This window comes from Oncorhynchus masou, chromosome 33 (genome assembly GCF_036934945.1).
Source record: "Oncorhynchus masou masou isolate Uvic2021 chromosome 33, UVic_Omas_1.1, whole genome shotgun sequence".
Taxonomy (NCBI): Eukaryota; Metazoa; Chordata; class Actinopteri; order Salmoniformes; family Salmonidae; genus Oncorhynchus; species Oncorhynchus masou.
In genome coordinates, this window is record NC_088244.1 from 30,672,934 (window position 1) to 30,699,726 (window position 26,793).

The window sequence follows — 26,793 nt, forward strand, 5'->3', positions numbered from 1 at the left end:
CACAAAAACATTACACTCCAGAAATAATTCCATCACCCATTTTAAAATGTTGAATTTGTGAATAATTTGTAAATAAGGGTACTGGTGGTCTAAGTAGTTGTCAGATTTAACATTCTCAACGATGGCATAAAACACTGATAATGATATTCAGCTTTCTTATTATTCAGAGAGTGCCGTTCCATCTGTTAAAAGTAAGGAGTAACTGAGCTGAGAACCACTGAGACACCACTGAGACAGTTTGCATTAGAACCCAAGCACAGAAATACCTAACTACTGTCACAAGGTGGCACTGCAGGTAAAAAATGTTCCTTACTTGAGGAGAATGACATTGCTGCATAGAACGTTCACTATTCTTTGATCAGGGTCTCAAAATAAGATCCTAGTATGAACCACTCACCTGTTCATTACCATGCTGATATTATTTCTCTAATGAAAGTCTCAGGTTCAGAACAAGGAAGACCAACAGAATCAGAGGTAAACACATCCTTGTTTGAGGACACCGTTTTGTCATCCATTTTAGCATACAGAATCCACATCTGTCTGTAACACATCTTAATGATTATACCCCACTATTCTTCACTATCAGAGTACTGGTCTGCATCTCCTGTGCCACCGTTCTGTCTGGGCAGGTTCTAGTAGCCTTTGTAGCTTCCTCTCATAGTCACCACCAGGTCTATCTGTCACACACACAGAGATCCATTTCAAACTAAAGACATTGTACAAAGTACCATATGGATAAGTTGTATTATCAAGTATAGACAGATCAAATACAGAGATTAAAAGGGGCAATTATCAGTAGCTACATCCATTTTTGAACTTGTAAATTAATTATGTATACCCATTGATTCTTGAAGAATGTAACTTATATTTGGGTTCTATCGTACCCCATCAGAACCCAAAATAAGCTTGTTTTACTCCAATGTTTGTAAACAAAGCAAATGTAAACAAACACTGCATAGCCTCAAAACATGGTTAAAACTATGGATGGTCAGTCCTTACATCCATAACTCGGTCTATGAATTAGAGTGGAACCATTTCTCCAGCCCCATCACGCAGCTTTTTAGATTTTTTGTTTCAACTGCTGATTGCCACTTTAATGTGTAGTATTTAGTATTTATTTTGACCTGTCCTTTTGGTCTGTTTTGCCCTATCGTCGCTGCCAGTTTGGAAGTCTTTGTTGAGGCCTCTATAAGTGCAAGTGATATAAAAACACCAAATAGTTATTAATATGCTGTAATTATAAACACTTTACCGAGCAGCCAACCTGCTTCCACCAATCCCTTGCAATTACAGTAAAATACAAAACCCTCTCCTCAATAAATGTAATTAATTTGTGCTGATTACGGTAGAATTTACATTTTACAGTATAATACAGTATTGTAGGTCTACTGTTTGTCATTACACGGTACTTGCTTTGATACCATATTTATATTACAGGAACTATACTGTAATATGAAATACAGAATTTTACTTGCCATCGAGCTGCTTGTAAGTTAATATGAAATTCATGGCAACCACTTAACAGGAAAGTAATCAAAAAGTAACTGAAAGTAATCAGATTGTGTTACTGAGTTTGAATAATTCAAACGTTACTGCTGAATTTGACAGCTAACTAGTAAAGGATTACATTTAGAATGTAACCTACCCAACCCTGCACGCTAGATTGCTACCTGTGCGAGTTAGCTATCTATAGCTGTGTTCGAACACTCATACTAGCTACACTATTTGTGACGTGAATTGAGTATATATATCATATTTATTCTTATTGGTCATAGTATGGATATAGTTAGTATGCCAAAAGTTCCCGGACGTTGTACCAAATTCGCCAAAATATGAAGTATACATGCAGAGGATACTGTTTCTGCACTTCAGGGACGATAATGCAATTCTTCAGGAAACGGACGTGGCTTCACATCGCTTTCAGATTTGAAGAAAATATGCAGCCGAAGTCCAACGATAGCAGATACAAATTCATTGCTTTAACTAATTATAACAAATGTTTAAAAAAAATGTATGCAATGTATTAAAGTAATTACTTTTCAAATAAGTTACCTTACACGTTATGTTGACTAACAATTTGTTAGTTACGCTGTCCTTACGTACCATAGCATATCATTACAGCAGTATGTACTGGTATGTTAGCTAGCTACTTATACATCAAACATGCCAGTATATTAACTAAAAGGCTATCCAACTTGTACGTTTGAAAATAAATGAGAGACGCACACTCTAGGAGCTCAGATGCAAATATTTAATTACCGACATTTCGACAGCCAAGCTGTCTTCATCAGGGTATAATCACAAACACTGCGGAATGACTCGTTTATATAGTGTCAAACGACACAGGTGTCGGTAATCATGGCCAAGAGTGGCCTAATATCATTGGTTCATTCTCAAATATTAAAATGGAATACAAAGAACAGCATACAAACAACAAATGGATATCATACGATCATAGATTCATTTTAGACTACACAAGCTTACAAACAATTACAATGGCAAAGTCACAATAATCACAAGAATGGCTTCAGATCAAAGTCTACGTTGAGACCGAAGGGAGCAAGGGTCTTTAAATTAAACATCCAGGCAGACTCTCGTTTTAACAATAAATTATCAAGGTCACCCCCTCTCCTAGGGAGGGTGACATGTTCGATGCCAATATAACGCAGAGACGAAATCGAGTGGCCTGCTTCCAAAAAAGTGGGCCGCAACTGGGTAAGTCAAGTTTTTACACCTAATGGTGCTACGATGCTCTGAGATACGTACTTTTAATTCGCGCTTTGTTTTACCCACATAATTTTTACCACAAGGACAAGTTATAAGATAAATAACTGGCTTAGTGGAGCACGTAATAACACCTTTGATTGGGATCGATTTCCCTGTTTCGGGTGTTTGAAGGATCTACATTTATAAGTGCCATTGCATGGAGCACAGCCATTACACTTGTAATTTCCATCCAGTAGGGGCGCAAATAGACGTTGTTCGGGAATATTTTGGGGTGGTAAATCAGTGTACCAACTGGTCTCTGAGATTTATGCCCCACGAGAATACGACCAAGGAAAGGTCCGAAAACACATTACGGAGACTATCATCGGATTTTAGAATGTGCCAATGTTTGTGAACAATTCCCTTAATTTGTTCAGAATGCTTTGAATAGCGGGTAGTTAGAACACAAGAATGAGTATTTTTGCGAGACTGACCTTGAAAAAGGTCATGTCTCGTTTTGTTTTGAATTTTCTCAATGGCAATATTAATCTGATCATTTTTGTAGCCCCTCTCCTTGAACTTTCTTTGCGTCTCAGCCATATTTCTGTCGAAATCTGATTTTGCAAATTCTTTTGATTCGATAATTGGCTGTAGGGCAAACTATTTTTCAAGGGAAGTGGGTGACAACTATCAGCCCTCAACCAACTGTTAAGATCAGTAAGCCTCCTGTAAAGATCAGAACATTATCTTCACAAAATATCATAAGATCAAGAAAAATGATTTGACGAGTATCAGATTGCATAGTAAATCTCAAATGATCCATAGAACAAAAATATCATCAATATACCGTTTCCAAATAATATGTTAGGCAAGAAAACATTTTTGAGAGGATTGAAAATAGACTGTTTCGCCATGTAACCCACATACAAATTAGCATAGTTAGGAGCCATGGGAGATCCCATAGCAGTACCCTTCGTCTGAATAAAGAAATAGTTATGTGTGACTACTATTTCAGCCAATGTTATAATGCATGCACTGGAAGGTAGTTCATTAGGGTCACGTTGCAGAAGAAAATGTTCCATAGCTTCAATACCGCCCTCGTGTGGAATATTTGTGTATAACGACTCAACATCAAAAGTAACTAACAAGGTATTCTCAGGGAGAGGATCAAGAGATTCAATGATAGAGATCATACTGCTGGTGTCCTTTACAAAGGACGGGAGCTGTTCTGCGAGTGGTCTAATAAAAAAGTCAACAAAAGTAGATAGAGGGCCGTTACTGCATCAATACCCGCTACAATAGGGCGCCCTGGAGGTTGTGTAACATTATTGTGTAATTTCGGCAAAGTATAGAAAGTGGCAATTTTAGGGTGTTGAATAACCAAAAAAGAACATGACTTTTTGGCTATCTGACCAGAACTTAAATACCCATCTAGGACAGTAAAGAGAGTATTCTGAAATTGGGAAGTAGGGTCACTTCTGAGTTTCTTATAAAGGTGTTGTCAAGCAGCTGTCTATGACCCTCATTTACATAAGCTGTCCTATCCATGAGTACAACCGACCCACCCTTATCAGCAGGACAAATAAGGACTGACGTATCGGATTGTAAATCAGGCAAAGCTTGCTTTTCATCCTTAGGTAAATTATGGAAAGATTTGGACTCCTGTTTGTTCTTAAGGAGAAGTCCAACATCTTTTTCCACAAGTCTGCAATATGTCTCGATAGAGTGATTGCGATTGGCTGGAGGTATAGAATAACTTGTTCTTCTAAAAGGAGTCGGAGTATGTGCAGGAGAGCAATCTACTGGTTCAATAGAAGTGTCAGAATTAGGGGAGCTAAAGTATTCCATTAAACGGATGTTTCTAAAAAACTTAAACATGTCTACCTTAACATCACAGTCGTTGCACTGGATTGTAGGCACAAAAGATAACCCTTTATTAAGCAACGAGAAATGGGCAGGGCTCAATATCTTGCTTGATAAATTAAAGACACTCAGTCCCGTGGGTTCTGGGACCGTGTGAACGGTCTCCTCTGCCTCTGAGAGTCGTTTCTTCTTACCCCGTGGGTTGCGGCATCTCGTCGATGCGCGTGCCTGCGGCCACCTCCGCCCTTCGGTCCGTTCAGTCTCTCGTTGAATAAAAAACTACCACTGGAAGCCGATGAGGCGCTGGTTGTAGAGCGTTGATCAGACGGGGGTGGATCGAAGTAAGCGGCGTCCCTCCTGCGTCTGTAATGGAGAGGGGGAGCAGGACTTCCCTTGTCAGGGTTTCTCCAGAAGTAGACTTTATCCTCGGCCTTATCTTTTTTGTCTTGGTTCAATTTCTTGATTTTAAGTTCCTTTATTTCTGTAGTCAACTTGTTCTGTAGCGCTATTCATTGAATACGCCATCATCATTAGCAGCTATTTGTAGAGCTGTGCGTTTGTCTTTAATCGTGTTATCCATTTCAAGAAAATTATTTTTCAACTGGTCAACAATTAATGTCATTAAATCAATAGAGCATTTGTTCAGGATGGCTCACAGAAATCATCTGTGCGCTGTCCAAATGATGATACTTTTTGCCACCTGAGTCCCCATGGAATAATGCCTTGACGGACATAATCACTAAGAGTGACGAAATGTAGATGCGTTCTCGTCTGGCGTTTAGATAAATGTAACAGTTCTTTCGAGAGGTCAGAATTACCTCCCGGCATGTCAAAACGGGACTCCGACACAATGATCTTATTTTTATTTGATTCATTTCACCTTTATTTAACCAGGTAGGCAAGTTGAAAACAAGTTCTCATTTACAATTGCGACCTGGCCAAGATAAAGCAAAGCAGTTCGACACATACAACAACACAGAGTTACATATGGAGTAAAACAAACATGCAGTCAATAATACAGTAGAAACAAGTCTATATACGATGTGAGCAAATGAGTTGAGATAAGGGAGGTAAAGGCAAAAAAAGCCATGGTGGCAAAGTAAATACAATATATCAAGTAAAACACTGGAATGGTAGATTTGCAGTGGAAAAATGTGCAAAGTAGAAATTTAAAAAATAATGGGGTGCAAAGGAGCAAAATAAATAAGATAAATATAGTAAGGAAAGAGGTAGTTGTTTGGGCTAAATTATAGATGGGCTATGTGCAGTAATCTGTGAGCTGTTCTGACAGCTGGTGCTTAAAGCTAGTGAGGGAGATAACTGGAAACACTTTCAGAGATTTTTGTAGTTCGTTCCAGTCATTGGCAGCAGAGAACTGGAAGGAGAGGCGGCCAAAGAAAGAATTGGTTTTGGGGGTGACCAAAGAGATATACCTGCTGGAGCGTGTGCTACAGGTGGGTGACGCTATGGTGACCAGCGAGCTGAGATAAGGGGGGACTTTACCTAGCAGGGTCTTGTAGATGACCTGGAGCCAGTGGGTTTGGCGACGAGTATGAAGCAAGGGCCAGCCAATGAGAGCGTACAGGTCGCAGTGGTGGTAGACTGTGATAGACTGCATCCAATTTGTTGAGTAGGGTATTGGAGGCTATTTTGTAAATGACATCGTCGAAGTCGAGGATTGGTAGGATGGTCAGTTTTACAAAGGTATGTTTGGCAGCATGAGTGAAGGATGCTTTGTTGCGAAATAGGAAGCCAATTCTAGATTTAACTTTGGATTGGAGATGTTTGATGTGGGTCTGGAAGGACAGTTTACAGTCTAACCAGACACCTAGGTATTTGTAGTTGTCCACGTATTCTAAGTCAGAGCCGTCCAGAGTAGTGATGTTGGACAGGCGGGCAGGTGCGGGCAGCGATCGGTTGAAGAGCATGCATTTAGTTTTACTTGTATTTAAGAGCAATTGGAGGCCACGGAAGGAGAGTTTTATGGAATTGAATCTTGCCTGGAGGGTTGTTAACACAGTGTCCAAAGAAGGGCCAGAAGTATACAGAATGGTGTCGTCTGCGTAGAGGTGGATCAGAGACTCACCAGCAGCAAGAGCGACATCATTGATGTATACAGAGAAGAATTGAACCCTGTGGCACCCCCATAGAGACTGCCAGAGGTCCGGACAACAGACCCTCCGATTTGACACACTGAACTCTATCAGAGAAGTAGCTGGTGAACCAGGCGAGGCAATCATTTGAGAAACCAAGGCTGTCGAGTCTGCTGATGAGGATGTGGTGATTGACAGAGACGAAAGCCATGGCCAGATCAATGAATACAGCTGCACAGTAATGTTTCTTATCGATGGCGGTTAAGATATCGTTTAGGACCTTGAGCGTGGCTGAGGTGCACCCATGACCAGCTCTGAAACCAGATTGCATAGCAGAGAGGGTATGGTGAGATTCGAAATGGTCGGTAATCTGTTTGTTGATTTGGCTTTCGAAGACCTTTAGAAAGACAGGGTAGGATAGATATAGGTCTGTAGCAGTTTGGGTCAAGAGTGTCCCCCCCCCTTTGAAGAGGGGGATGACCACAGCTGCTTTCCAATCTTTGGGAATCTCAGACGACACGAAAGAGAGGTTGAACAGGCTTGTAGGGGTGGCAACAATTTTGGCAGATAATTTTAGATAGAAAGGGTCCAGATTGTCTAGCCCGGCTGATTTGTAGGGGTCCCGATTTTGCAGCTCTTTCAGAACATCATCTGACTGGATTTGAGAGAAGGAGAAATGGGGAAGGCTTGGGCGAGTTGCTGTGGGGGGTGCAGTGCTGTTGACCGGGGTAGGGGTAGCCAGGTGGAAAGCATGGCCAGCCGTAGAAAAATGCTTATTGAAATTGTCATGTATAGTGGATTTATCAGTGGTGACCCTGTCTCCTATCTTCAGTGCCGTGGGCAGCTGGGAGGAGGTGTTCTTATTCTCCATGGACACTTTACAGTGTCCCAGAACTTTTTTTTTTTGAGTTAGTGTTGCAGGAAGCAAATTTTGATTGAAAAAGCTAGCCTTGGTTTTTTTTAACTGCCCGTGTATGTATATTGGTTTCTAGCTTCCCTGAAAAGCTGCATATCACGGGGGCTGTTCGATGCTAATGCAGAACGCCATAGGATTGTTTTGTGTTGGTTAAGGGCAGTCAGGTCTGGGGAGAACCAAGGGCTATATCTGTTCCTGGTTCTACATTTCTTGAATGGGGCATGCTTATTTAAGATGGTTAGGAAGGCATTTAAAAAAAATAACCAGGCATCCTCTACTGACGGGATGAGATCAATATCTTTCCAGGATACCCTGGCCAGGTTGATTAGAAAGGCCTGCTCGCTGAAGTGTTACAGGGAGCGTTTGACAGTGATGAGTGGAGGTCGTTTGACCGCTGACCCATTACGGACGCAGGCAATGAGGCAGTGATCGCTGAGATCTTGGTTGAAGACAGCGGAGGTGTATTTGGAGGGCGAATTAGTTAGGATGACATTATGAGGGTGCCCGTATTTACTGATTTGGGGTTGTACCTGGTAGGTTCATTGATAATTTGTGTGAGATTGAGGGCATCAAGCTTAGATTGTAGGATGGCTGGGGTGTTAAGCATGTTCCAGTTTAGGTCGCCTAGCAGCACGAGCTCTAAAGATAGATGGAGGGAAATCAGTTGGTAGGTATGGTAGGATGTGAATACAGTGGAGGTAAACCTCGGTATTGAGTGATGATGAGAGAGATATTGTCTCTAGAAACATCATTGAAACCAGGAGATGTCATCGCATGTGTGGGTGGTGGAACTAATAGGTTGGATAAGGTATAGTGAGCAGGACTAGAGGCTCTACAGTGAAATAAGCCAATAAACACTATCCAGAACAGCAATGGACAAGGCATATTGACATTAAGGAGAGGCATGCTTAGTCGAGTGATCAAAAGGGTCCAGTGAGTAGTGAGGTTGGTTGAGGTCACGGTGATTCAGACAACTAGCCGGGCCATCGGTAGCAAGCTAGCATAGGATGGAGGTCTGTTTTTAGCCACCTCGTGCGTTTCCGTCGGTAGGATTAGTGGGGTTCCGTGTGGTAGAGGGGATCAATTCGCAAAAAAAATTGATATAGTTATAGAGGCCCAAGAAAAAAATAATAATAACTGTCCAATAGATCTATTCAGATAGCAGCCGATAAGACAGCTAACGATTAGCGGGCCGCAGATGGGCGTTCAGGTAACGTCGCGACGGAGGAGCCAGCTGGATAACTCCCTCGGGCAGATAAAGTCGGTAGTCCAGTTGTGAAGGCCCGGTGGGGCTCTTATCACGCTCCCTTTGGCTATATTCAAAGTAATCTTGTATGGGTCTATGACCAGTGTCAGGAAAATAATTATAATTCGGCATCGTTTAAGAGCTTTTTTGTCGGTAGAGTGCTGTTTACTGGGTAACAGAACAATATAGAAGAAAAAGTAACGTACACCTATTTAGGCGAGGTGCTGGCTAGCGGAGTAGAAAACTTGAAAATAAAAGAGAGCCGCACACTCTAGGAGCTCAGATGCATAAATGTAATTACCAACGTTGAGACAGCCAAGCTGTCTTCATCAGGGTATAATCACAAACACTGGGAAATTACTCGTTTCTTCTAGATTATCCAACTTGTAAGGTCAGAACACTCAAATCGACGCTACTCTTCGGTCCCGAGCATCCAGTGTGCACTCCGAGAGCGAAACACTCTGAATTTACGAGCGCACTCTGGCACTCCAGATTTGAATTTAAGAACACACCCTAAGTTGTAAAATGTTTAACTAGTAATTTGTTATGCTAACTAGCTAGGAAGAGGTTGCATAGCAACAGCATCAACTTCCGGTAGACTGGCAAAGAGCTAGTACGCTCAACTGAAAGGATACTGTTCCATTTACAGTATACTAAAATGACCTAATAGTATGTAGTATACAGTACATTAGTATGGGTATTCGAACACATATTGTCTTCTGTAAACAAGCACTGTAACATGAAGATATGGCCGTGTGGGAACACTGAACCTATAAAAGGTGTGTAGTAATTTACCTTTTGTTTTTGTTTAATGATTTCTTGGTGATATGATCCTTATGTTTCCAAAACACTACCAAAGGCAATGCTTGTTAATGTTTAGAGCAACAAAACTATCGTCAATAAGTGCAAGGATGCATCAGGACTGCAGATTTGGCCAATGCAATAAATTGCAATGTCTGTACTGTGAGATGCCTAAGACAGCGCTACAGGGAGACAGGACGGACAGCTGATCGTCCTCGCAGTGGCAGACCACATGTAACAACACCTGCACAGGATCACACCTGCGTGACAGGTACAGGATGGCATCAAACAACTGCCCGAGTTACACCAGGAACGCACGCTCCCTCCATCAGTGCTCAGACTGTCCGCAATAGGCTGAGAGAGGCTGGACTAAGGGCTTGTAGGCCTGTTGTAAGGCAGGCCTACAAGCCAGACATCACCGGCAACAACGTCGCCTATGAGCACAAACCCATCGTCGCTGGACCAGACAGGACTGGCAAAAAGTGCTCATCACTGACGAGTCACGGTTTTGTCTCAGAAGGGGTGATGGTCGGATTTGCATTTATCGTCGAAAGAATGAGAGTTACACCGAGGCCTGTACTCTGGAGCGAGATTGAGGTGGAGGGTCCATCATGGTCTGGGGGGGTGTCACAGCATCATCGGACTGAGCTTGTTGTCATTGCAGGCAAACTCAACGCTGTGCGTTAGAGGGAAGACATCCCCCTCCCTCATGTGGTACCCTTCCTTCAGGCTCATCCTGACATGACCCTCCAGCATGACAATGCCACCAGCCATACTGCTTGTTCTGTCCGAGATTTCCTGCAAGACAGGAATGTCAGTGTTCTGGATCTCAATCCCACTGAGCACGTCTGGGACGTGTTGGATCGGAGTGTGATGGCTAGGGCCATTCCCCCCCAGAAATGTCTGGGAACTTGCAGGTGCCTTGGTGGACGAGTGGGGTAACATCTCACAGCAAGAACTGGCAAATCTGGTGCAGTCCATGAGGAGAAGATGCAATGCAGTACTTAATGCAGCTGGTGGCCACACCAGATTCTGACTATTACTTTTGACCCCCCCCCCCCCTTTGTTCAGGGGCACATTATTCAATTTCTGTTCATCTGTGGAACTTGTTCAGTTTATGTCTCAGTTGTTGAATCTTGTTATGTTCATACAAATATTTACACATGTTAAGTTTGCTGAAAATAAACGCAGTTGACAGTGAGAGAAATTTATTTTTTTGCTGAGTTTAGAAAGATCAATTGATCTAGATCAGAAGAACACACGTCTGCAACAATGTATATAAAATTGTTTTGGCTTGATTCTCAAGCCTTGAGGATTAGTAAAGCCATTCACTCGAGCAACTTAATACAAATAATTATCTGTCCTATTGACATGACAGTTCTACTCACTGTGGGCATTCCGAGTCTTTTCAGTGAGCCGACTCATTTTGGTCCGTTCAAGTAAAAGTGTTCAAAATACTTAAATCGACCTAGAATCCCAAGAGGTGGAATATCATTATGGCAGATCGTGAAATGCTCCTTCAAATACATTTAGTATTTTTTTCTATGCAATGTCTTGGACTTTCACAACGTCTTGCTGGTCATCTTCCTTGTCGCTAGAGATATCTGGAGCATTTTCTTGACTGATGTGTTTCAATTATAGTTTCATATGGACTTGCGCTCTGCCGCAGGAAGCGTAACATTGTGGGCTATCAACTCCGACTTAAGTCTTGGCTTGGAGAACTGAGCGGGGTCTTCTACGAACATCGGCATTTCACGTGTTGAGGAACCGACCAAAATAAACACCAAGCAAAATGCCAACTTGTTTACAAGCTACTCAAGTAGAAGACGTCCAATGTCAATGATAGAGCATTAGTTGCTAGCTACATCGTCTACCCTGCTGGTAAACCAACAATACACTAGTCACTTGATATGCCAGCTAACACAATCAAGAAAGCAGTTGCAACAGTAGACGCAAGCTGTATGAATAGCTATCTAAGCTAATTTAATCAGTGAGCATAGTCATGATTCCCTGGCATTTAACGTTGATAGTATTAAATTACTTTAATTGTTGATACTGTTTTATGCTTAATTTAGAGCTTAAAGTTGTACCTTTATTTAAATTAGCTGGTGCACGGTCTTGGTTGTTCCATGTGCTGATTTGGTTCCAAATTGCATGCACAGCATCTCAATTGGATGCTTTTCACATCACGCTTGCTTTTACAAACGTTATGTCACCTTGACTAGTCTAGTTTTACTTGTGAGGCTGGCTGGGACATCATTTGGGAAAGAAGGTATATTTAATTTCCACACATTGGGGACAAAATTAAAATAAAGAAGCTTCTACTTGACCAGGTTTGGGCTATTGGTATAAACAATAAGATGTAGAGATGTTTCATTCTTAGCATAAACTTTAACATGCCGATACCAATGAGGTTCACAGCAGGCACGTACACGTATAGGGCTCTACATGTTTAGAGCACATACCCTTTTGCCCTTCCCAATCTCCAAAGTGGCCTTTTGGGTGGTGGTATAATTTCCAAAATACTTTTTGTGTAATTGTTTTGTCATTGCTGTTCGGAACCCACTGCCCACAAGTTGTTGTGAGTGAAGTTCGCCACCCCGTTCGTCTGTCGGTTGCCCCTGTTGATATGCCATGTACAGAGCCTGCTCCGCAACAAGTTGCACCTTTTTCCCTTGTCTGCCCTGTCTCCAAACACGCATGGCTTGACAGACGCGGTCATCGGTCGAGTGTGTGTAGCTAGCTACATGGTTTAATTATCAACAGTACTGCCACATCAGCATGACATTTGATTAACACTTGATTTAGCCTACATCATCAATATTAGGTCTGGTTGGCTAATATACGAAGCAGAGAGAGCCGGAAAGAAAGACTGGTAGCTAACCACCTGTTAGGAATTTTATGAATAATGACTAAACAATATCCACATTTTAAATAGAACTGTAACTAAGTAAACTTATACTCTGTTTTATTATATCTGATTAACAATATGAATTCATAAGTGAGGGATTGTGGAGCATATAACAGGGGGGTAATTACATTAAATAAATACCATTCCAGCCAGGTTGGAGAAGATTGGAAGTGTTTTTTAAAAGTAAGCAGAAAGGGTCATTAACCTATGGTTGAACCGACTCAACTTAGCTGTTCAGATAAGGCAGTGTGTGTTTTCTTAGGTTTTCCATTAGTTGGAACTGTCTGCTGAATGGTGATGGATGAAAAACCTTCTGAAGTTATCTCATTTAACTGTGTATCTGGAGGGAGAGAGCAAAGGGGTGGGAATAAACGTTTTGAACTGTTGGGAGAAAGAATGTTTTATAACCTATGATGTCATATTTTGTATTTAAACTGTTGTTTGTGGTCACATGGCAGCGCGCTCCGAGAATAAATACTATCTTTTGAAACTTTTTTTTTTACCCCTTTTTCTCTTCAATTTCGTGGTATCCAATTGTTTAGTAGCTACTATCTTGTCTCATCGCTACAACTCCCGTACGGGCTCGTGAGAGACGAAGGTTGAAAGTCATGCGTCCTCCAATACACAACCCAACCAAGCCGCACTGCTTCTTAAGACAACGCTCATCCAACCCGGAAGCCAGCTGCACCAATGTGGTTTTTTTCATCACATTCCCAGTGGGTCAGAAGTTTTTATACACTCAATTAGCATTTGGTAGCATTGCCTTTCAAATAGTTTAACTTGGGTCAAATGTTTCAGGTAGCCTTCCACAAGCTTCCCACAGTTGGGTGAATTTTGGCCCATTCCTCCTGACAAAAGCTGGTGTAACTGAGTCAGGTTTGTAAGGCCTCCTTACTCGCACATGCTTTTACAGTTCTGCCCACACATTTTCTATAGGATTGAGGTCACGGCTTTGTGATGGCCACTCCAACACCTTGACTTTGTTGTCTCTAAGCCATTTTGCCACAACTTTGGAAGTATACTTGGGGTCATTGTCTATTTGGAAGACACATTTGCGACCAAGCTTTAACTTCCTGACTGATGTTGCTTCAATATATCCACGTAATATACCATCCTCATGATGCCATCTATTTTGTGAAGTGCACCAATCCCTCCTGCAGCAAAGCACTCCCACAACATGATGCTGCCACCCCGGTGCTTCACGGTTGGGATGGCGTTCTTCGGCTTGCAAGCCTCCCCCTTTTTTCCTCCAAACATAACAATGGTCATTATGGCCAAACAGTTCTATTTTTGTTTCATCAGACCAGAGGACATTTCTCCAAAAAGTACAGTCTTTGTTCCCATGTGCTTTTGCAAACCATAGTCTGGCTTTTATATGGCGATTTTGGAGCAGTGGCTTCTTCCTTGCTGAGCGGCCTTTCAGGTTATGTCGATATAGGACTCGCTTTACTGTGGATATAGATACTTTTATACCTGTTTCCTCCAGCATCTTCACAGGGTCCTTTGCTGTTGTTCTGGGATTGATTTGCACTTTTCGCACCAAAGTACATTCATCTCTAGGAGACAGAATGCGTCTCCTTCCTGAGCGGTATAACGGCTGCGTGGTCCCATGGTGTTTATACTTGCGTACTATTGTTTGTACAGATGAACGTGGTACCTTCAGGCATTTGGAAATTGCTCCCAAGGATGAACCAGACTTGTGGAGGTCTACACATTTTTTTCTGAGGTCTTGGCTGATTTCTTTTGATTTTCCCATGATGTCAAGCAAAGAGGCACTGAGTTTGAAGGTAGGCTTTGAAAGACATCCACAGGCACACCCACAAATAAGTTCAAATCCCCGAGCTGACAAGGTACAAAATCTGTCGTTCTGCCCCTGAACAGGCAGTTAACCCACTGTTCCTAGGCCGTCATTGAAAATAAGAATTTGTTCTTAACTGACTTGCCTAGTAAAATAAAGGTTAAATAAAAAAATAAAAAATAAAAATTGGCTCAAATTATGTCAATTAGCCTATCAGAAGTTTCTAAAGCTGTGACATAATTTTCTGGAATTTTCCAAGCTGTTTAAAGGCACAGTCAACTTGAGCGCCAAATCTAGGACCAAAAGTCTCCTTAACAGCTTCTACCCCCAAGCCATAAGACTGCTGAACAATTAATAAAACGGCCACCGGACTATTTATATTGACACCCCCCCCCCCCCCCCATTTGTTCTGTACACTGCTGCTACTCACTGTTTATTATCTATGCATAGTCACTTCACCCCTACCTACATGTACACTGCTGCTACTCACTGTTTCTTATTTATGCATAGTCACTTCACCCCTACCTACTTGTACAAATTACTTTACTGACTTTATTGTCCCCATGGGGAAATTTTGTTGCAGTGTCATGTAAGTTAGTCTAGCCAGCTATCTAAACTTGTGCCCAGGGGCCCTGACCTCCATGGGGGCCCCATTAATTTTGTTTGTCACTCTCACTTAGATATCATTAACATGGCATAAGTCTTGGCAAAATGTGTAGAATTTCGGGAAATTTAAAACTGCAAAAACTACAACACAGAGGATAGCCTAAAGCAGAAACATAATACAGTGCTGTGAAAAAGTATTTGCCCTCTTCCTGATTTCTTTTTTTTTATTTGCACATTTGTTACAGATCATCAAACAAATGTTAATATTACGCAAAGATAACCCAAGTAAACACAAAATGCAGTTTTTAAGTGATAATTTTGTTTATTAAGGGAAAAAAGCTATCCGAACCTTCATGGCCCTATGTGACAAAGTGATTGCCCCCCCTTGTTAAATCATGAATTTACTGTGGTTAATCACATTTTTTGGAAAGTTGAGTTCAATTTCACTAGCCACACCCAGGCCTATTTACTGCCAGACCGGTTGAATCAAGAAATCACTTAAATAGAACCTGACAAAATGAAGTAGGCCAAAAGATCTGAAAAAAAGACATCATGCTGCGATCCAAAGAAATTCAGGAACAGATGAGAAACAAAGTAATTGACATCTATCAGTCTGGAAAGGGTTACAAAGCCATTTCTAAAGCTTTGGGACTCCAGCGAACCACTCTGAGAGCCATGATCCACAAATGGAGAAAAATTGGAACATTGGGGAAACTTCCCAGGAGTGGCCGGCCTACCAAAATTACCCCAAGAGCGCAGCGACAACTCATCCAAGAAGTCACTAAAGAACCCACAACAGCATCTAAAGAACTGCAGGTCTCACTTTCCTCAGTTAAGGTCAGTGTTCATGACTCAACCATAAGAAAGAGACTGGGCAAAAATGGCATCCATGGCAGAGTTCCAAGGCGAAAACCACTGCTGAAAAAATAATGTAATGGCTCGTCAAAAAGAACGTAAAGGCTCGTCTCACTTTTGGCAAAAAACATCTTGTCACGTCCTGACCAGAGAGAGCCCTTATTGTCTATGGTGGAGTAGGTCAGGGCGTGACTGGGGGTTTAGTCTAGTTTATTATTTCTATGTGGGGTTCTACTTTTGTTTTTCTATGTTGGTGATTTTGTATGATTCCCAATTAGAGGCAGCTGGTAATCGTTGTCTCTAATTGGGGATCATATTTAAGTAGCATTTTTTCCACCTGTGTTTTGTGGGATATTGTTTGTGTAGTTGCATGTTAGCACTCCGTTGTCGTCACGTTTCGTTGATTCTTTTGTTGTGTGGTTCACTTACTTTAAATAAAAAGATGTGGAATCCAGATCACGCTGCACGTTGGTCCGAGTATGCTTCCAACGATCGTGACACATCTTGATGATCCCCAAGAATTTTGGGAAAATATTCTGTGGACTGATGAGACAAAAGTTTAACTTTTTGGAAGGTGTGCGTCCCGTTACATCTGGCTTAAAAGTAACACAGCATTTCAGAAGAAGAACATCATACCAACAGTCAAATATCAAATCAAATTTTATTTGTCACATACACATGGTTAGCAGATGTTAATGAGAGTGTAGCGAAATGCTTGTGCTTCTCGTTCCGACAATGCAGTAATAACCAACAAGTAATCTAGCTAACAATTCCAAAACTACTACCTTATAGACACAAGTGTAAGGGGACAAAGAATATGTACATAAAGATATATGAATGAGTGATGGTACAGAGCGGCATAGACAAGATACAGTAGATGGTATCGAGTACAGTATATACATATGAGATGAGTATGTAAACAAAGTGGCATTGTTAAAGTGGCTTGTGATACATGTATTACATAAAGATGCAGTAGATGATATAGAGTACAGTATATACGTATACATATGAGATCAATAATGTAGGGTATGTAAACATTATATTAGGTAGCATTGTTTAAAGTGGCTAGTGATATATTTTACATCGTTTCCCATCAATTCCCATTATTAAAGTGGCTGGAGTTGAGTCAGTGTGTTGGCAGCAGCCACTCAATGTTAGTGGTGGCTGTTTAACAGTCTGATGGCCTTGAGATAGAAGCTGTTTTTCAGTCTCTCGGTCCCAGCTTTGATGCACCTGTACTGACCTCACCTTCTGGATGATAGCGGGGTGAACAGGCAGTGGCTCGGGTGGTTGTTGTCCTTGATGATCTTTATGGCCTTCCTGTGACATCGGGTGGTGTAGGTGTCCTGGAGGGCAGGTAGTTTGCCCCCGGTGATGCGTTGTGCAGACCTCACTACCCTCTGGAGAGCCTTACGGTTGTGGGCAGAGCAGTTGCCATACCAGGCGGTGATACAGCCCACCAGGATGCACTCGATTGTGCATCGGTAGAAGTTTGTGAGTGCTTTTGGTGACAAGCCGAATTTCTTCAGCCTCCTGAGGTTGAAGAGGCGCTGATGCGCCTTCTTCACGATGCTGTCTGTGTGGGTGGACCAATTCAGTTTGTCTGTGATGTGTACGCCGAGGAACTTAAAACTTACTACCCTCTCCACTACTGTTCCATCGATGTGGATAGGGGGGTGTTCCCTCTGCTGTTTCCTGAAGTCCACAATCATCTCCTTAGTTTTGTTGACGTTGAGTGTGAGGTTATTTTCCTGACACCACACTCCGAGGGCACTCACCTCCTCTCTGTAGGCCGTCTCGCCATTGTTGGTAATCAAGCCTACCACTGTTGTGTCGTCCGCAAACTTGATGATTGAGTTGGAGGCGTACGTGGCCACGCAGTCGTGGGTGAACAGGGAGTACAGGAGAGGGCTCAGAACGCACCCTTGTGGGGCCCCAGTGTTGAGGATCAGCAGGGTGGAGATGTTGTTGCCTACCCTCACCACCTGGGGGCGGCCCGTCAGGAAGTCCAGTACCCAGTTGCACAGGGCGGGGTCGAGACCCAGGGTCTCAAGCTTGATGACGAACTTGGAGGGCACTATGGTGTTACATGCCGAGCTGTAGTCGATGAACAGCATTCTCACATAGGTATTCCTCTTGTCCAGATGGTTTAGGGCAGTGTGCAGTGTGGTTGAGATTGCATCGTCTGTGGACCTATTTGGACAGTAAGCAAATTGGAGTGGGTCTAGAGTGTCAGGTAGGGTGGAGGTGATATGGTCCTTGACTAGTCTCTCAAAGCACTTCATGATGACGGAAATGAGTGCTACGGGGCGGTAGTCGTTTAGCTCAGTTACCTTAGCTTTCTTGGGAACAGGAACAATGGTGGCCCTCTTGAAGCATGTGGGAACAACAGACTAGGATAGGGATTTATTGAATATGTCCGTAAACACACCAGCCAGCTGGTCTGCGCATGCTCTGAGGGCGCGGCTGGGGATGCCGTCTGGGCCTGCAGCCTTGCGAGGGTTAACACGTTTAAATGTTTTCCTCACGTCGGCTGCAGTGAATGAGAGTCCGCATGTTTTGGTTGCGGGCCTTGTCAGTGGCACTGTATTGTCCTCAAAGCGGTCAAAAAAGTTATTTAGTCTGCCTGGGAGCAAGACATCCTGGTCCGTGACTGGGCTGGTTTTCTTTTTGTAATCTGTGATTGACTGTAGACCCTGCCACATACCTCTTGTGTCTGAGCCGTTGAATTGAGATTCTACTTTGTCTCTATACTGACGCTTAGCTTGTTTGATTGCCTTGCGGAGGGAATAGCTACACTGTTTGTATTCGGTCATGTTTCCGGTCACCTTGCCCTGATTAAAAGCAGTGGTTCGCGCTTTCAGTTTCACGCGAATGCTGCCATCAATCCACGGTTTCTGGTTTGGGAATGTTTTAATCATTGCTATGGGAACGACATCTTCAACGCACGTTCTAATGAACTCGCTCACCGAATCAGCATATTCGTCAATGTTGTTGTTTTATGGAAGCAGTCTTGGAGTGTGGAATCAGATTGGTCGGACCAGCGTTGAACAGACCTCAGCGAGGGAGCTTCGTGTTTTTAGTTTCGGTCTGTACGCAGGGAGCAACAAAATGGAGTCGTGGTCAGTTTTTCCGAAAGGAGAGCGGGGCAGGGCCTTATATGCGTCGCGGAAGTTAGAATAGCAATGATCCAAGGTTTTTCCAGCCCTGGTTGCGCAATCGATATGCTGATACAATTTAGGGAGTCTTGTTTTCAGATTAGCCTTGTTAAAATCCCCAGCGACAATGAATGCAGCCTCAGGATATATGGATTCCAGTTTTCAAAGTGTCAAATAAAGTTAGTTCAGAGCCATCGATGTGTCTGCTTGCGGGGGAATATATACGGCTGTGATTATAATCTAAGAGAATTCCCTTGGTGGATAATGCGGTCGACATTTGATTGTGAGGAATTCTAAATCAGGTGAACAGAAGGACTTGAGTTCCTGTATTTTGTTGTGACCACGTCTCGTTAACCATGAAGCATACGCCCCCGCCCCTCTTCTTACCAGAAAAATGTTTGTTTCTGTCGGCGCGATGCATGGAGAAACCAGCTGGCTGCACCGACTCCGATAGTGTCTCTCCAGTGAGCCATGTTTCCGTGAAGCAAAGAACGTTACAGTCTCTGATGTCCCTCTGGAATGCTACCCTTGCTCGGATTTCATCAATCTTGTTGTCAAGAGACTGGACATTGGCGAGAAGTATGCTAGGGAGTGGTGCACGATGTGCCCGTCTCCTGAGTCTGACCAGAAGACCGCTTCGTTTCCCTCTTTTACGAAGTCGTTTTTTTGGGTCGCCGGCTGGGATCCATTCCGTTGTCCTGGGTGAAAGGCAGAACACAGGATCCGCTTCGCAAAAGTCATTTTCTTGGTCGTACTGATAGTGTGTTGACGCTGCTCTTATATTCAGTAGTTCTTCTCGACTGTATGTAATGAAACCTAAGATGACCTGGGGTACCGATGTAAGAAATAACACGTAAAAAAACAAACAACTGCATAGTTTCCTAGGAACGCGAAGTGAGGCGGCCATCTCTGTCGGCGCCGGAATATGGTGGTGGTAGTGTGATGGTCTGGGGCTGCTTCAAGACCTGGACGACTTGCTGTGATTGATGGAACCATGAATTCTGCTCTCTACCAAAAAATCCTGAAGGAGAATGTCTGGCCATTAGTTCGTGACCTCAAGCTGAAGCGCACTTGGGTTCTGCAGCAGGACAATGATCCAAAACACAACAGCAAGTCCACCTCTGAATGGCTTAAACAAAATGAAGGTTTTGGAGTGGCCTAGTCAAAGTCCGGACTTGAATCCAATTGAGATGCTGTGGCGTGACCTTAAAAAGGCGGTTCATGCTCAAAAACCCTCCAATGTGGCTGAATTAAAACAATTCTGCAAAGAAGAGTGGGACAAAATTCCCGCACAGCGATGTGAAAGACTCATTGCTAGTTATTGAAAACGCTTGATTGCAGTTGTTGTTGCTGCTGGGGGTGGCACAACCAGTTATTAGGTTTAGGGGGCAATTACTTTTTCACATAGGGCCATGAAGGTTTGGATAGCTTTTTTCCCTTAATAAATGAAATCATCACTTAAAAACTGCATTTTGTGTTTACTTGGGTTATCTTTGTGTAAGGTTTAAATTTGTTTGATCTTAAACATTTAAGTGTGACAAATGTGCAAAAAAATAAGAAATCAGGAAGGGGGCAAATACTTTTTCACAGCACTTGTTCCTAAATGATGGACAGCTGATTAGTTTCATTTTCAGACAGGACATTTGGACTTTTCAGTTAATTGATGATGAGCCTGTTGTTGATTTTGAGACATTATTTTGTGATATAAATAAAGTACAATAATAAACGGGGCTATGGATTCCTGCATATGATAGGGGAAAAGTGATATTCCTTCATCATGGTCTATGTTTAGGATACAGTCAGTACCCTTGTTGCATTTCCACTCTGTACCCAATGGCTTTAAACCCTACATGACATACCAGAGACAAATCACATAGGAATAGAAAGCCATAGAACACAGGCATGGCCAAAGGATCAGAGAAAACATCAAACTACTACATAATCCCAATGTGCTTATTTTGTTTATTAGCTTCCCAAATGATATGCAGCAATATGTTCAATGCCGTGTGGCACACGTATTATTTTGATATCAGAAGCTAAAAAAGAGGAATAATCAGGGCAGGTTGCAGGGAGGCAGTGCTCAGGATTTAAAACTCACATCTCCATGAATAATTAACCAAAGGAACTGAACTGGTAGTATTCAACTGGGGCCTCGGGGGAATTAAATGATAGTATCTTATTATGTTTTTCTTTTTTCAACTGATCCCTCAGTGAACAAATGAGAATTGTGTTTTTGACAGAGCTATCCCTATTCAATGCTTTAGTCTAAAATATCCTCCTATCTCAAACATTTAATTCCCAAGGGTAATTACAGACAATAATCTTTGATGAAAAAACCCCACTGCTTTCAGTCAATGTCTGAAGGGAAAAGGTAGAACGTTAATCAAAAGGGGGTTTGTGGTTTAAAGGGAAGCAGTGAATACAAGAAGGTTTACGTAAACAGTCCTTTCTGTTCAGTGGCAGGCCTCTTCCTGACTTTTGGAACCACTGACAAAGGATTAGAAAATGACCTCAGTATTGATTCATTCATGACTGAGACACAGAGAACTAAGCAGATTTGGGCAATTAACTAAATCTTTGTGCAAACAGATAGAGGCCGTCTTTGGGATTGGGAACAGGACGATAAGCTTTAGTTGCATGGACATAATTCTGCCCGTTTAAGTTACAGAGCCTTCAGAAAGTATTCACACCACTTTGACTTTTTCCGCATTCTGTTGTTACAGCCTGAATTTAACATGGATTAAATTGAGATTTTGTGTCATTGGCCTGCACACAATATCCCATAATGTCAATGTGGAATTATGTTTTTCAACAATTTTACAAATTAATAAAAAATGAAAAGCTGAAATGTCCCAAGTCAATAAGTCTTCAACCCCTTTGTTATGGCCTAAATAAATGAATGAGTAAAAATGGGCTTAATAAGTCAAATAACAAGTTGCATGAACTCCCTCTGTGTGCAATAATAGTGTTTAACATGATTTTTAATTACTACCTCATGTACTCCACACATACAATTATCTGTAAGATCCCTCAGTCGAGCAGTGAATTTCAAACCCAGATGCAACCACAAAGACCAGGGGAGGTTTTCCAATGCCTCGCAATTAAGAACACCTATTGGTAGATGGGTAAATAAAGTAAAAAAGCAGACATTCAATATCCCTTTGAGCATGGTGGTTATTAAGTACTCTTGGATTGTGTATTGACACACCCAGTCACTACAAAGATACAGGTGTCCTTCCTACCTCAATTACTATAGAGGAAGGAAACTGCTCAGGGATTCACCATGAGGCCAATGGTGACTTTAAAACAGTTGCGGAGTTGGCTGTGATAGAAGAATAATGAGATAGAATCACCAACATTGTAGTTACTCCACAAAACTAACCTAAATGAAGGAAGCTTGTACAGAATAAAAATATTCCAAAACATGCATCCTGTTTACAATAAGACACTATTTTTTATATATATTTTTTAAAGTAAAGTCAAACTGCAAAAAATGCAGCAAATAAATTAACTTTGTTTTGAATATAAAGCATTATGTTTGTGGCAAATCCAGTACAACATACCACTCTATATATTTTCAAGCATGGTGGTGGCTGCATCATGTTATGGGTATGCTTGTCATCAGCAAAGTCTAGGGAGATTTTTTGGATAAAAATAAACGGAATAGAGCTAATTCACATTTCAGCAGGACAATAACCTAAAATACAAGACCAAATATACACAGGAGTTGCTTACCAAGATGACATTGAATGTTCCAGAGTCACCTACTTAGATGGCAAGAATTGGAAATGGCTGTTTCGCAATGATTGACAACCAACTTGACAGAGCTTGAAGAATTTAACAAAGAACGTGCAAATATTGTACACTCCGGGTGTGCAAAGCTCTTTGATACTTACCCAGAAAGACGCACAGCTGTAATCACTGCCAGAGGTGATTCTAGTTTGTATTGACTCAGGGGGTTGAATACTTATATAATCAAGATATATTACGATTTGTTCATATTTGTTTTGCAAATGTTATATTTTGTCTTCCACTTTGACATTAGAGTATTTTGTGAATATTATTGATAAAAAAGTACAATTAAATCCTTTTTAATCCCACCTTAAAACAAAATGTGCACTGTATGTAAGGCACTGTATGCTATTTTCAGAAACTCTTGGTCTTGTTCAATCAAAGATGGTAGCCTAACTGGGTTTTCCAGGATAGGTCCAATACAACAATATCCCCACTCAGCGAGAAAATATTTGCACACAAAATAATTTAAAAAAACAATGCAATAGAAAGGATTTTTCTTCATTTACAAACCGATTCCCTATACCGCATACCCAAAATACATAGAGATAAACATCTGAACACATTATTTAACAAAGGGGCCAACTATACTTACCATTAGTGCGATGTCTTCTGTGCAGCTCTTCTGGCTGAAACGCATACGCAAATCACTGTGAACTTTCCCCTTCTCCCCATGTTTCTATTGGTTTGTACCAGTCAAACTTCCCATGTACACTTTTTTGGGGGTTAATCAAGCTGGCCATCTCTGAGCTAGACTAGATCATCCAGGATTTTTATGTTTTGTACTTTTTCCTCAGCAGAGAAGAAAATGGGCAACTGAGGAGGACAGAGGCAGTATTTGTTGACATTGTATCGAGTGGCATTTGAAGCACAGGGGGGCCAGGTATTTGTCAGTCAGTGTTCAGGGTTTCTGGTGCTTGCTGTGTCTCCAACTCAAACAACAAAAGACCCATTGAGGCAAACAGTTTTTTTTCTTCTTCTCTGAACTCAAAGCTTCCTGTAGGGCTGTGACTGTCCACTGCAGAGCGGGGCTTATGTGTTGGCCAGTCTCAAATTATTCAGACAAAACACAAAAAGGGTATGACGATTATAGACTGCCAAGCAGCTTTGATCTTTGAGCATATGGGGGTTGTATATGGCTGTATTATAGTTGCAAAACAGCCAGGCCCTGTTAAGACAGGAAGTGTACAGAGTACAGGCCAATATGCAACAGAGCTAAGGCCACAGTACATTCAGAGCTTTCCTTGTCATATGTTCCTGGATTTAATAATTTAGATATGAAGGCCCTACAGTACCTAACATTCTATAATAATGTTCTTCTGGCCAGGTAACTTACCATCTTGCCTGCCATTGTCTCACTGTCCCATCTCATTATTACTCTGTTCTAATAGTCTCCCTGCCAGCCTGGGTGAACATTTCATTTGGCCCGCAGACATTAGATGGCTATTATTGGTGAGAATATTCCCTGCTCACTTTATTGGAAATCAGTGAGCTCTCACAACCCTAACGTCTGCTTTCCCCAGACACCCAATTCATACCCTGAGTTGACAGGCCCCTCTGGCCCCCTCCGTCCTCCAGATCCCTTAACTCCAGGGAGCCTACTGATGCATGTCTTGGCATAAATTAGCAAGGCCTCTGCTCTGTTTTGCTGTGTGTGTCAGACACTGGCCAGAAGATAAGGTGAATCTCAGGGAGGAGGATTAGCGCTAATCCCAAACATCCTACAACGTTTAATCTCTACTGGGAGCCAATTGGAGTAATTGTCACACTGTCTCACACACCAGATGTGTATGTCTGTGTGTTTGTAATCACATACCAGGTGTGTATCTGTCTATAGAGTAATGGACTAAACAAAATAGAACATAGAAAAAGAGACATCTAAGTGCAGAGGTTCTGGGTTGCATTTAATGGGGCCCTTCACTATTACAATGCAGGATAAGATGCATTCAACCATTTGCAGTTGCGTTTTAAACTCTGTGATTTAAACCGAAACCATCACAGAGGTTTTTTACTTGTTTCCCCCATTACACAGCAATAAAGGACAGCACCCAAATGTCCAGCCAGTCACATTACAACCCACTATTCATTCAATACACATGCACCTACTACTGTCAGCCTACACAGTCACTATCACAGGCAAACAGTGCATTCTGTAAGCAGCAGAACAACTGTAAGATCCTCTTGTTTGAAACTGCATTTCATTCAGAAAACAATTACCAATGAATGTAGAATTAGTTTATACGTATAGTTAAAATACACAATAATGGCATAGCCCATAGTTTACTGATAGACAGATTTATTCTTTGTAATAAATCTCTCACTTACCTCCATTTCCTCCTCCTCTGGCTGTGTCCACGCTAGAGCGAGAATGGCATCCCTTCACTGACACTGTATAGAGAGACAATGGGTAATGGGGGGAGGAGTTCATGTGTGAGCTGGAGGAGAAAGTGCTAGAGGGAGTAAAGCAGAATGAAAACGGAAAGAGGGAGAGCTTTGCAGGATCAATTGCAGCAAATACTTACAAATTCATAAATCTGACAAAACGCTGCTGGAGTGGCAATTTTAGAAATCCCAGTTGCGGTGTCGGAGAATAATCAAGCAAAAATCGCTCTTCTCATGGGGATATGAAAGGGGGAAAATACAAGGACTGGGAGAGAGAAAGGGTGCTGGCTTTTAACAAATCCCCTTCTTAAGGGGGGTTCTTTTGAATGAGAGTTCTTAAGATACCGAGTTGGCAGTGTGCCCATGTGTGTTGGGTGGTGAGGATAAAAGAGAGGGTTGTAGGGGGGCATCTATTGTGAGAGTCCCCTTCCTTTCAACCCTGGAACTCCAGTTGATCTTTGCAGGTGGCGGATGGCTGCTGAATCTTCCCAAAGATTCATTGTTTATCAACCTCTGGGTTGGAAGGTTTTTTTTGTACATTTTGTTTCATCTGTTACATTGTAACTGCCGACATAGACATGAACTTTGATATCTTCTCCCAGCACAGAAAAGTAGTGGATTGACATGGAAGAAAAGAGCAGGCAAATGGAACATGTCTAAGAGAAGCAGTGGGACTCAAATCAATGCAGAAACATCCTGGTATCCTCATTGCTCAGAGAGCTTTTTCACTATTCTTTGTTCAGGCCATCTTTCTTCCTTCTTTGTCCTCTTTAAGAGTCCTCATCACTGGCAGAGGGAGAATGCCGCTTGCGGTGCAGGGATGAAGACAGCAGGCGCTGTGCCCCGCTCTTAGCCACATTCTCTCTCTACCTCACCTTTCTCCTCCTCCCTCCATCCGCTTCCCCTGTTAACACATTCCCCTCTGCTTTTAAAAAACTGGGTGAAGGGAAGGGGGGTAGAAAATTAGCTACTCTATAAGTAAGAACAAGAGGAGAGAAATAAAGTGGAAGAAACCAGAGGGAGAATAAAGGGGAATTGTTAAAGATTTAATGAGTGAAAAGGTTTAGGACATGATGTCATGACAACTTGTTCATCGCTGTAGATATTCTGATGAGAAAAAAATAAGTAAAATAGAGTAGGTTGGAGAATGGTTAGAGGGGAGTAATGAAACTGCTTCCCCTCGCTCTGCATCCCCACTCTACTCCCTGTCTGCCTGCACCCTGCACAGCTTGTACTGCACCAGTGCTTCTAGAAAAGCCCGCACTCAGTCTCCCCGCCGCCACCCCCCCGGCCCCCACTCTACTCTCTCTCTCCTCTCTCCTCACTTTCCCTCAAATAGATGCACAGGCTCAGTTCATTACTGTTCACCAGGTCTCCCTGAGACGCGCTTCACTGCTCTACTCACTATGGCTGAGTGCAGGGGAGGAGAGGGAAGGGTGGAGGTAGAGAGGGAAAGAAATGTTGTAATAGAGGAGAATAAATCACAATATACTTATCTCTGTCCATATGTCTGTAAAAAACACTTCATAGACTGTAGTGTGTGATGCCTCATCTGGTGGTTTGTTTTTCTGTTGTGTGACCACATATACAGTTTCCAGGTAAACAACAATGCTAGTTTTATCCTAATCAGCACCACCCCTATTATCTCTGTGTCTGGCAGCAAATG

At 42.2% G+C, this 26,793-nt stretch overlaps 1 long non-coding RNA gene across 2 annotated transcripts in view; it reads right to left on the reverse strand.

Annotated features, from left to right (window-relative positions):
- LOC135528242 (uncharacterized) overlaps positions 1–25,437 on the reverse strand; it is a 28,678-nt gene extending 3,241 nt beyond the window's left edge. For both annotated transcript variants that reach the window (XR_010453523.1, XR_010453524.1), the window contains exons 1-3: positions 25,268–25,437; positions 25,071–25,133; positions 23,341–23,374 (exon numbers count right to left, since the gene is read on the reverse strand). This is a non-coding gene — a long non-coding RNA (uncharacterized LOC135528242). The remainder of the gene's footprint in view (positions 1–23,340; positions 23,375–25,070; positions 25,134–25,267) is intronic.
- Positions 25,438–26,793: the final 1,356 nt, after the last annotated feature.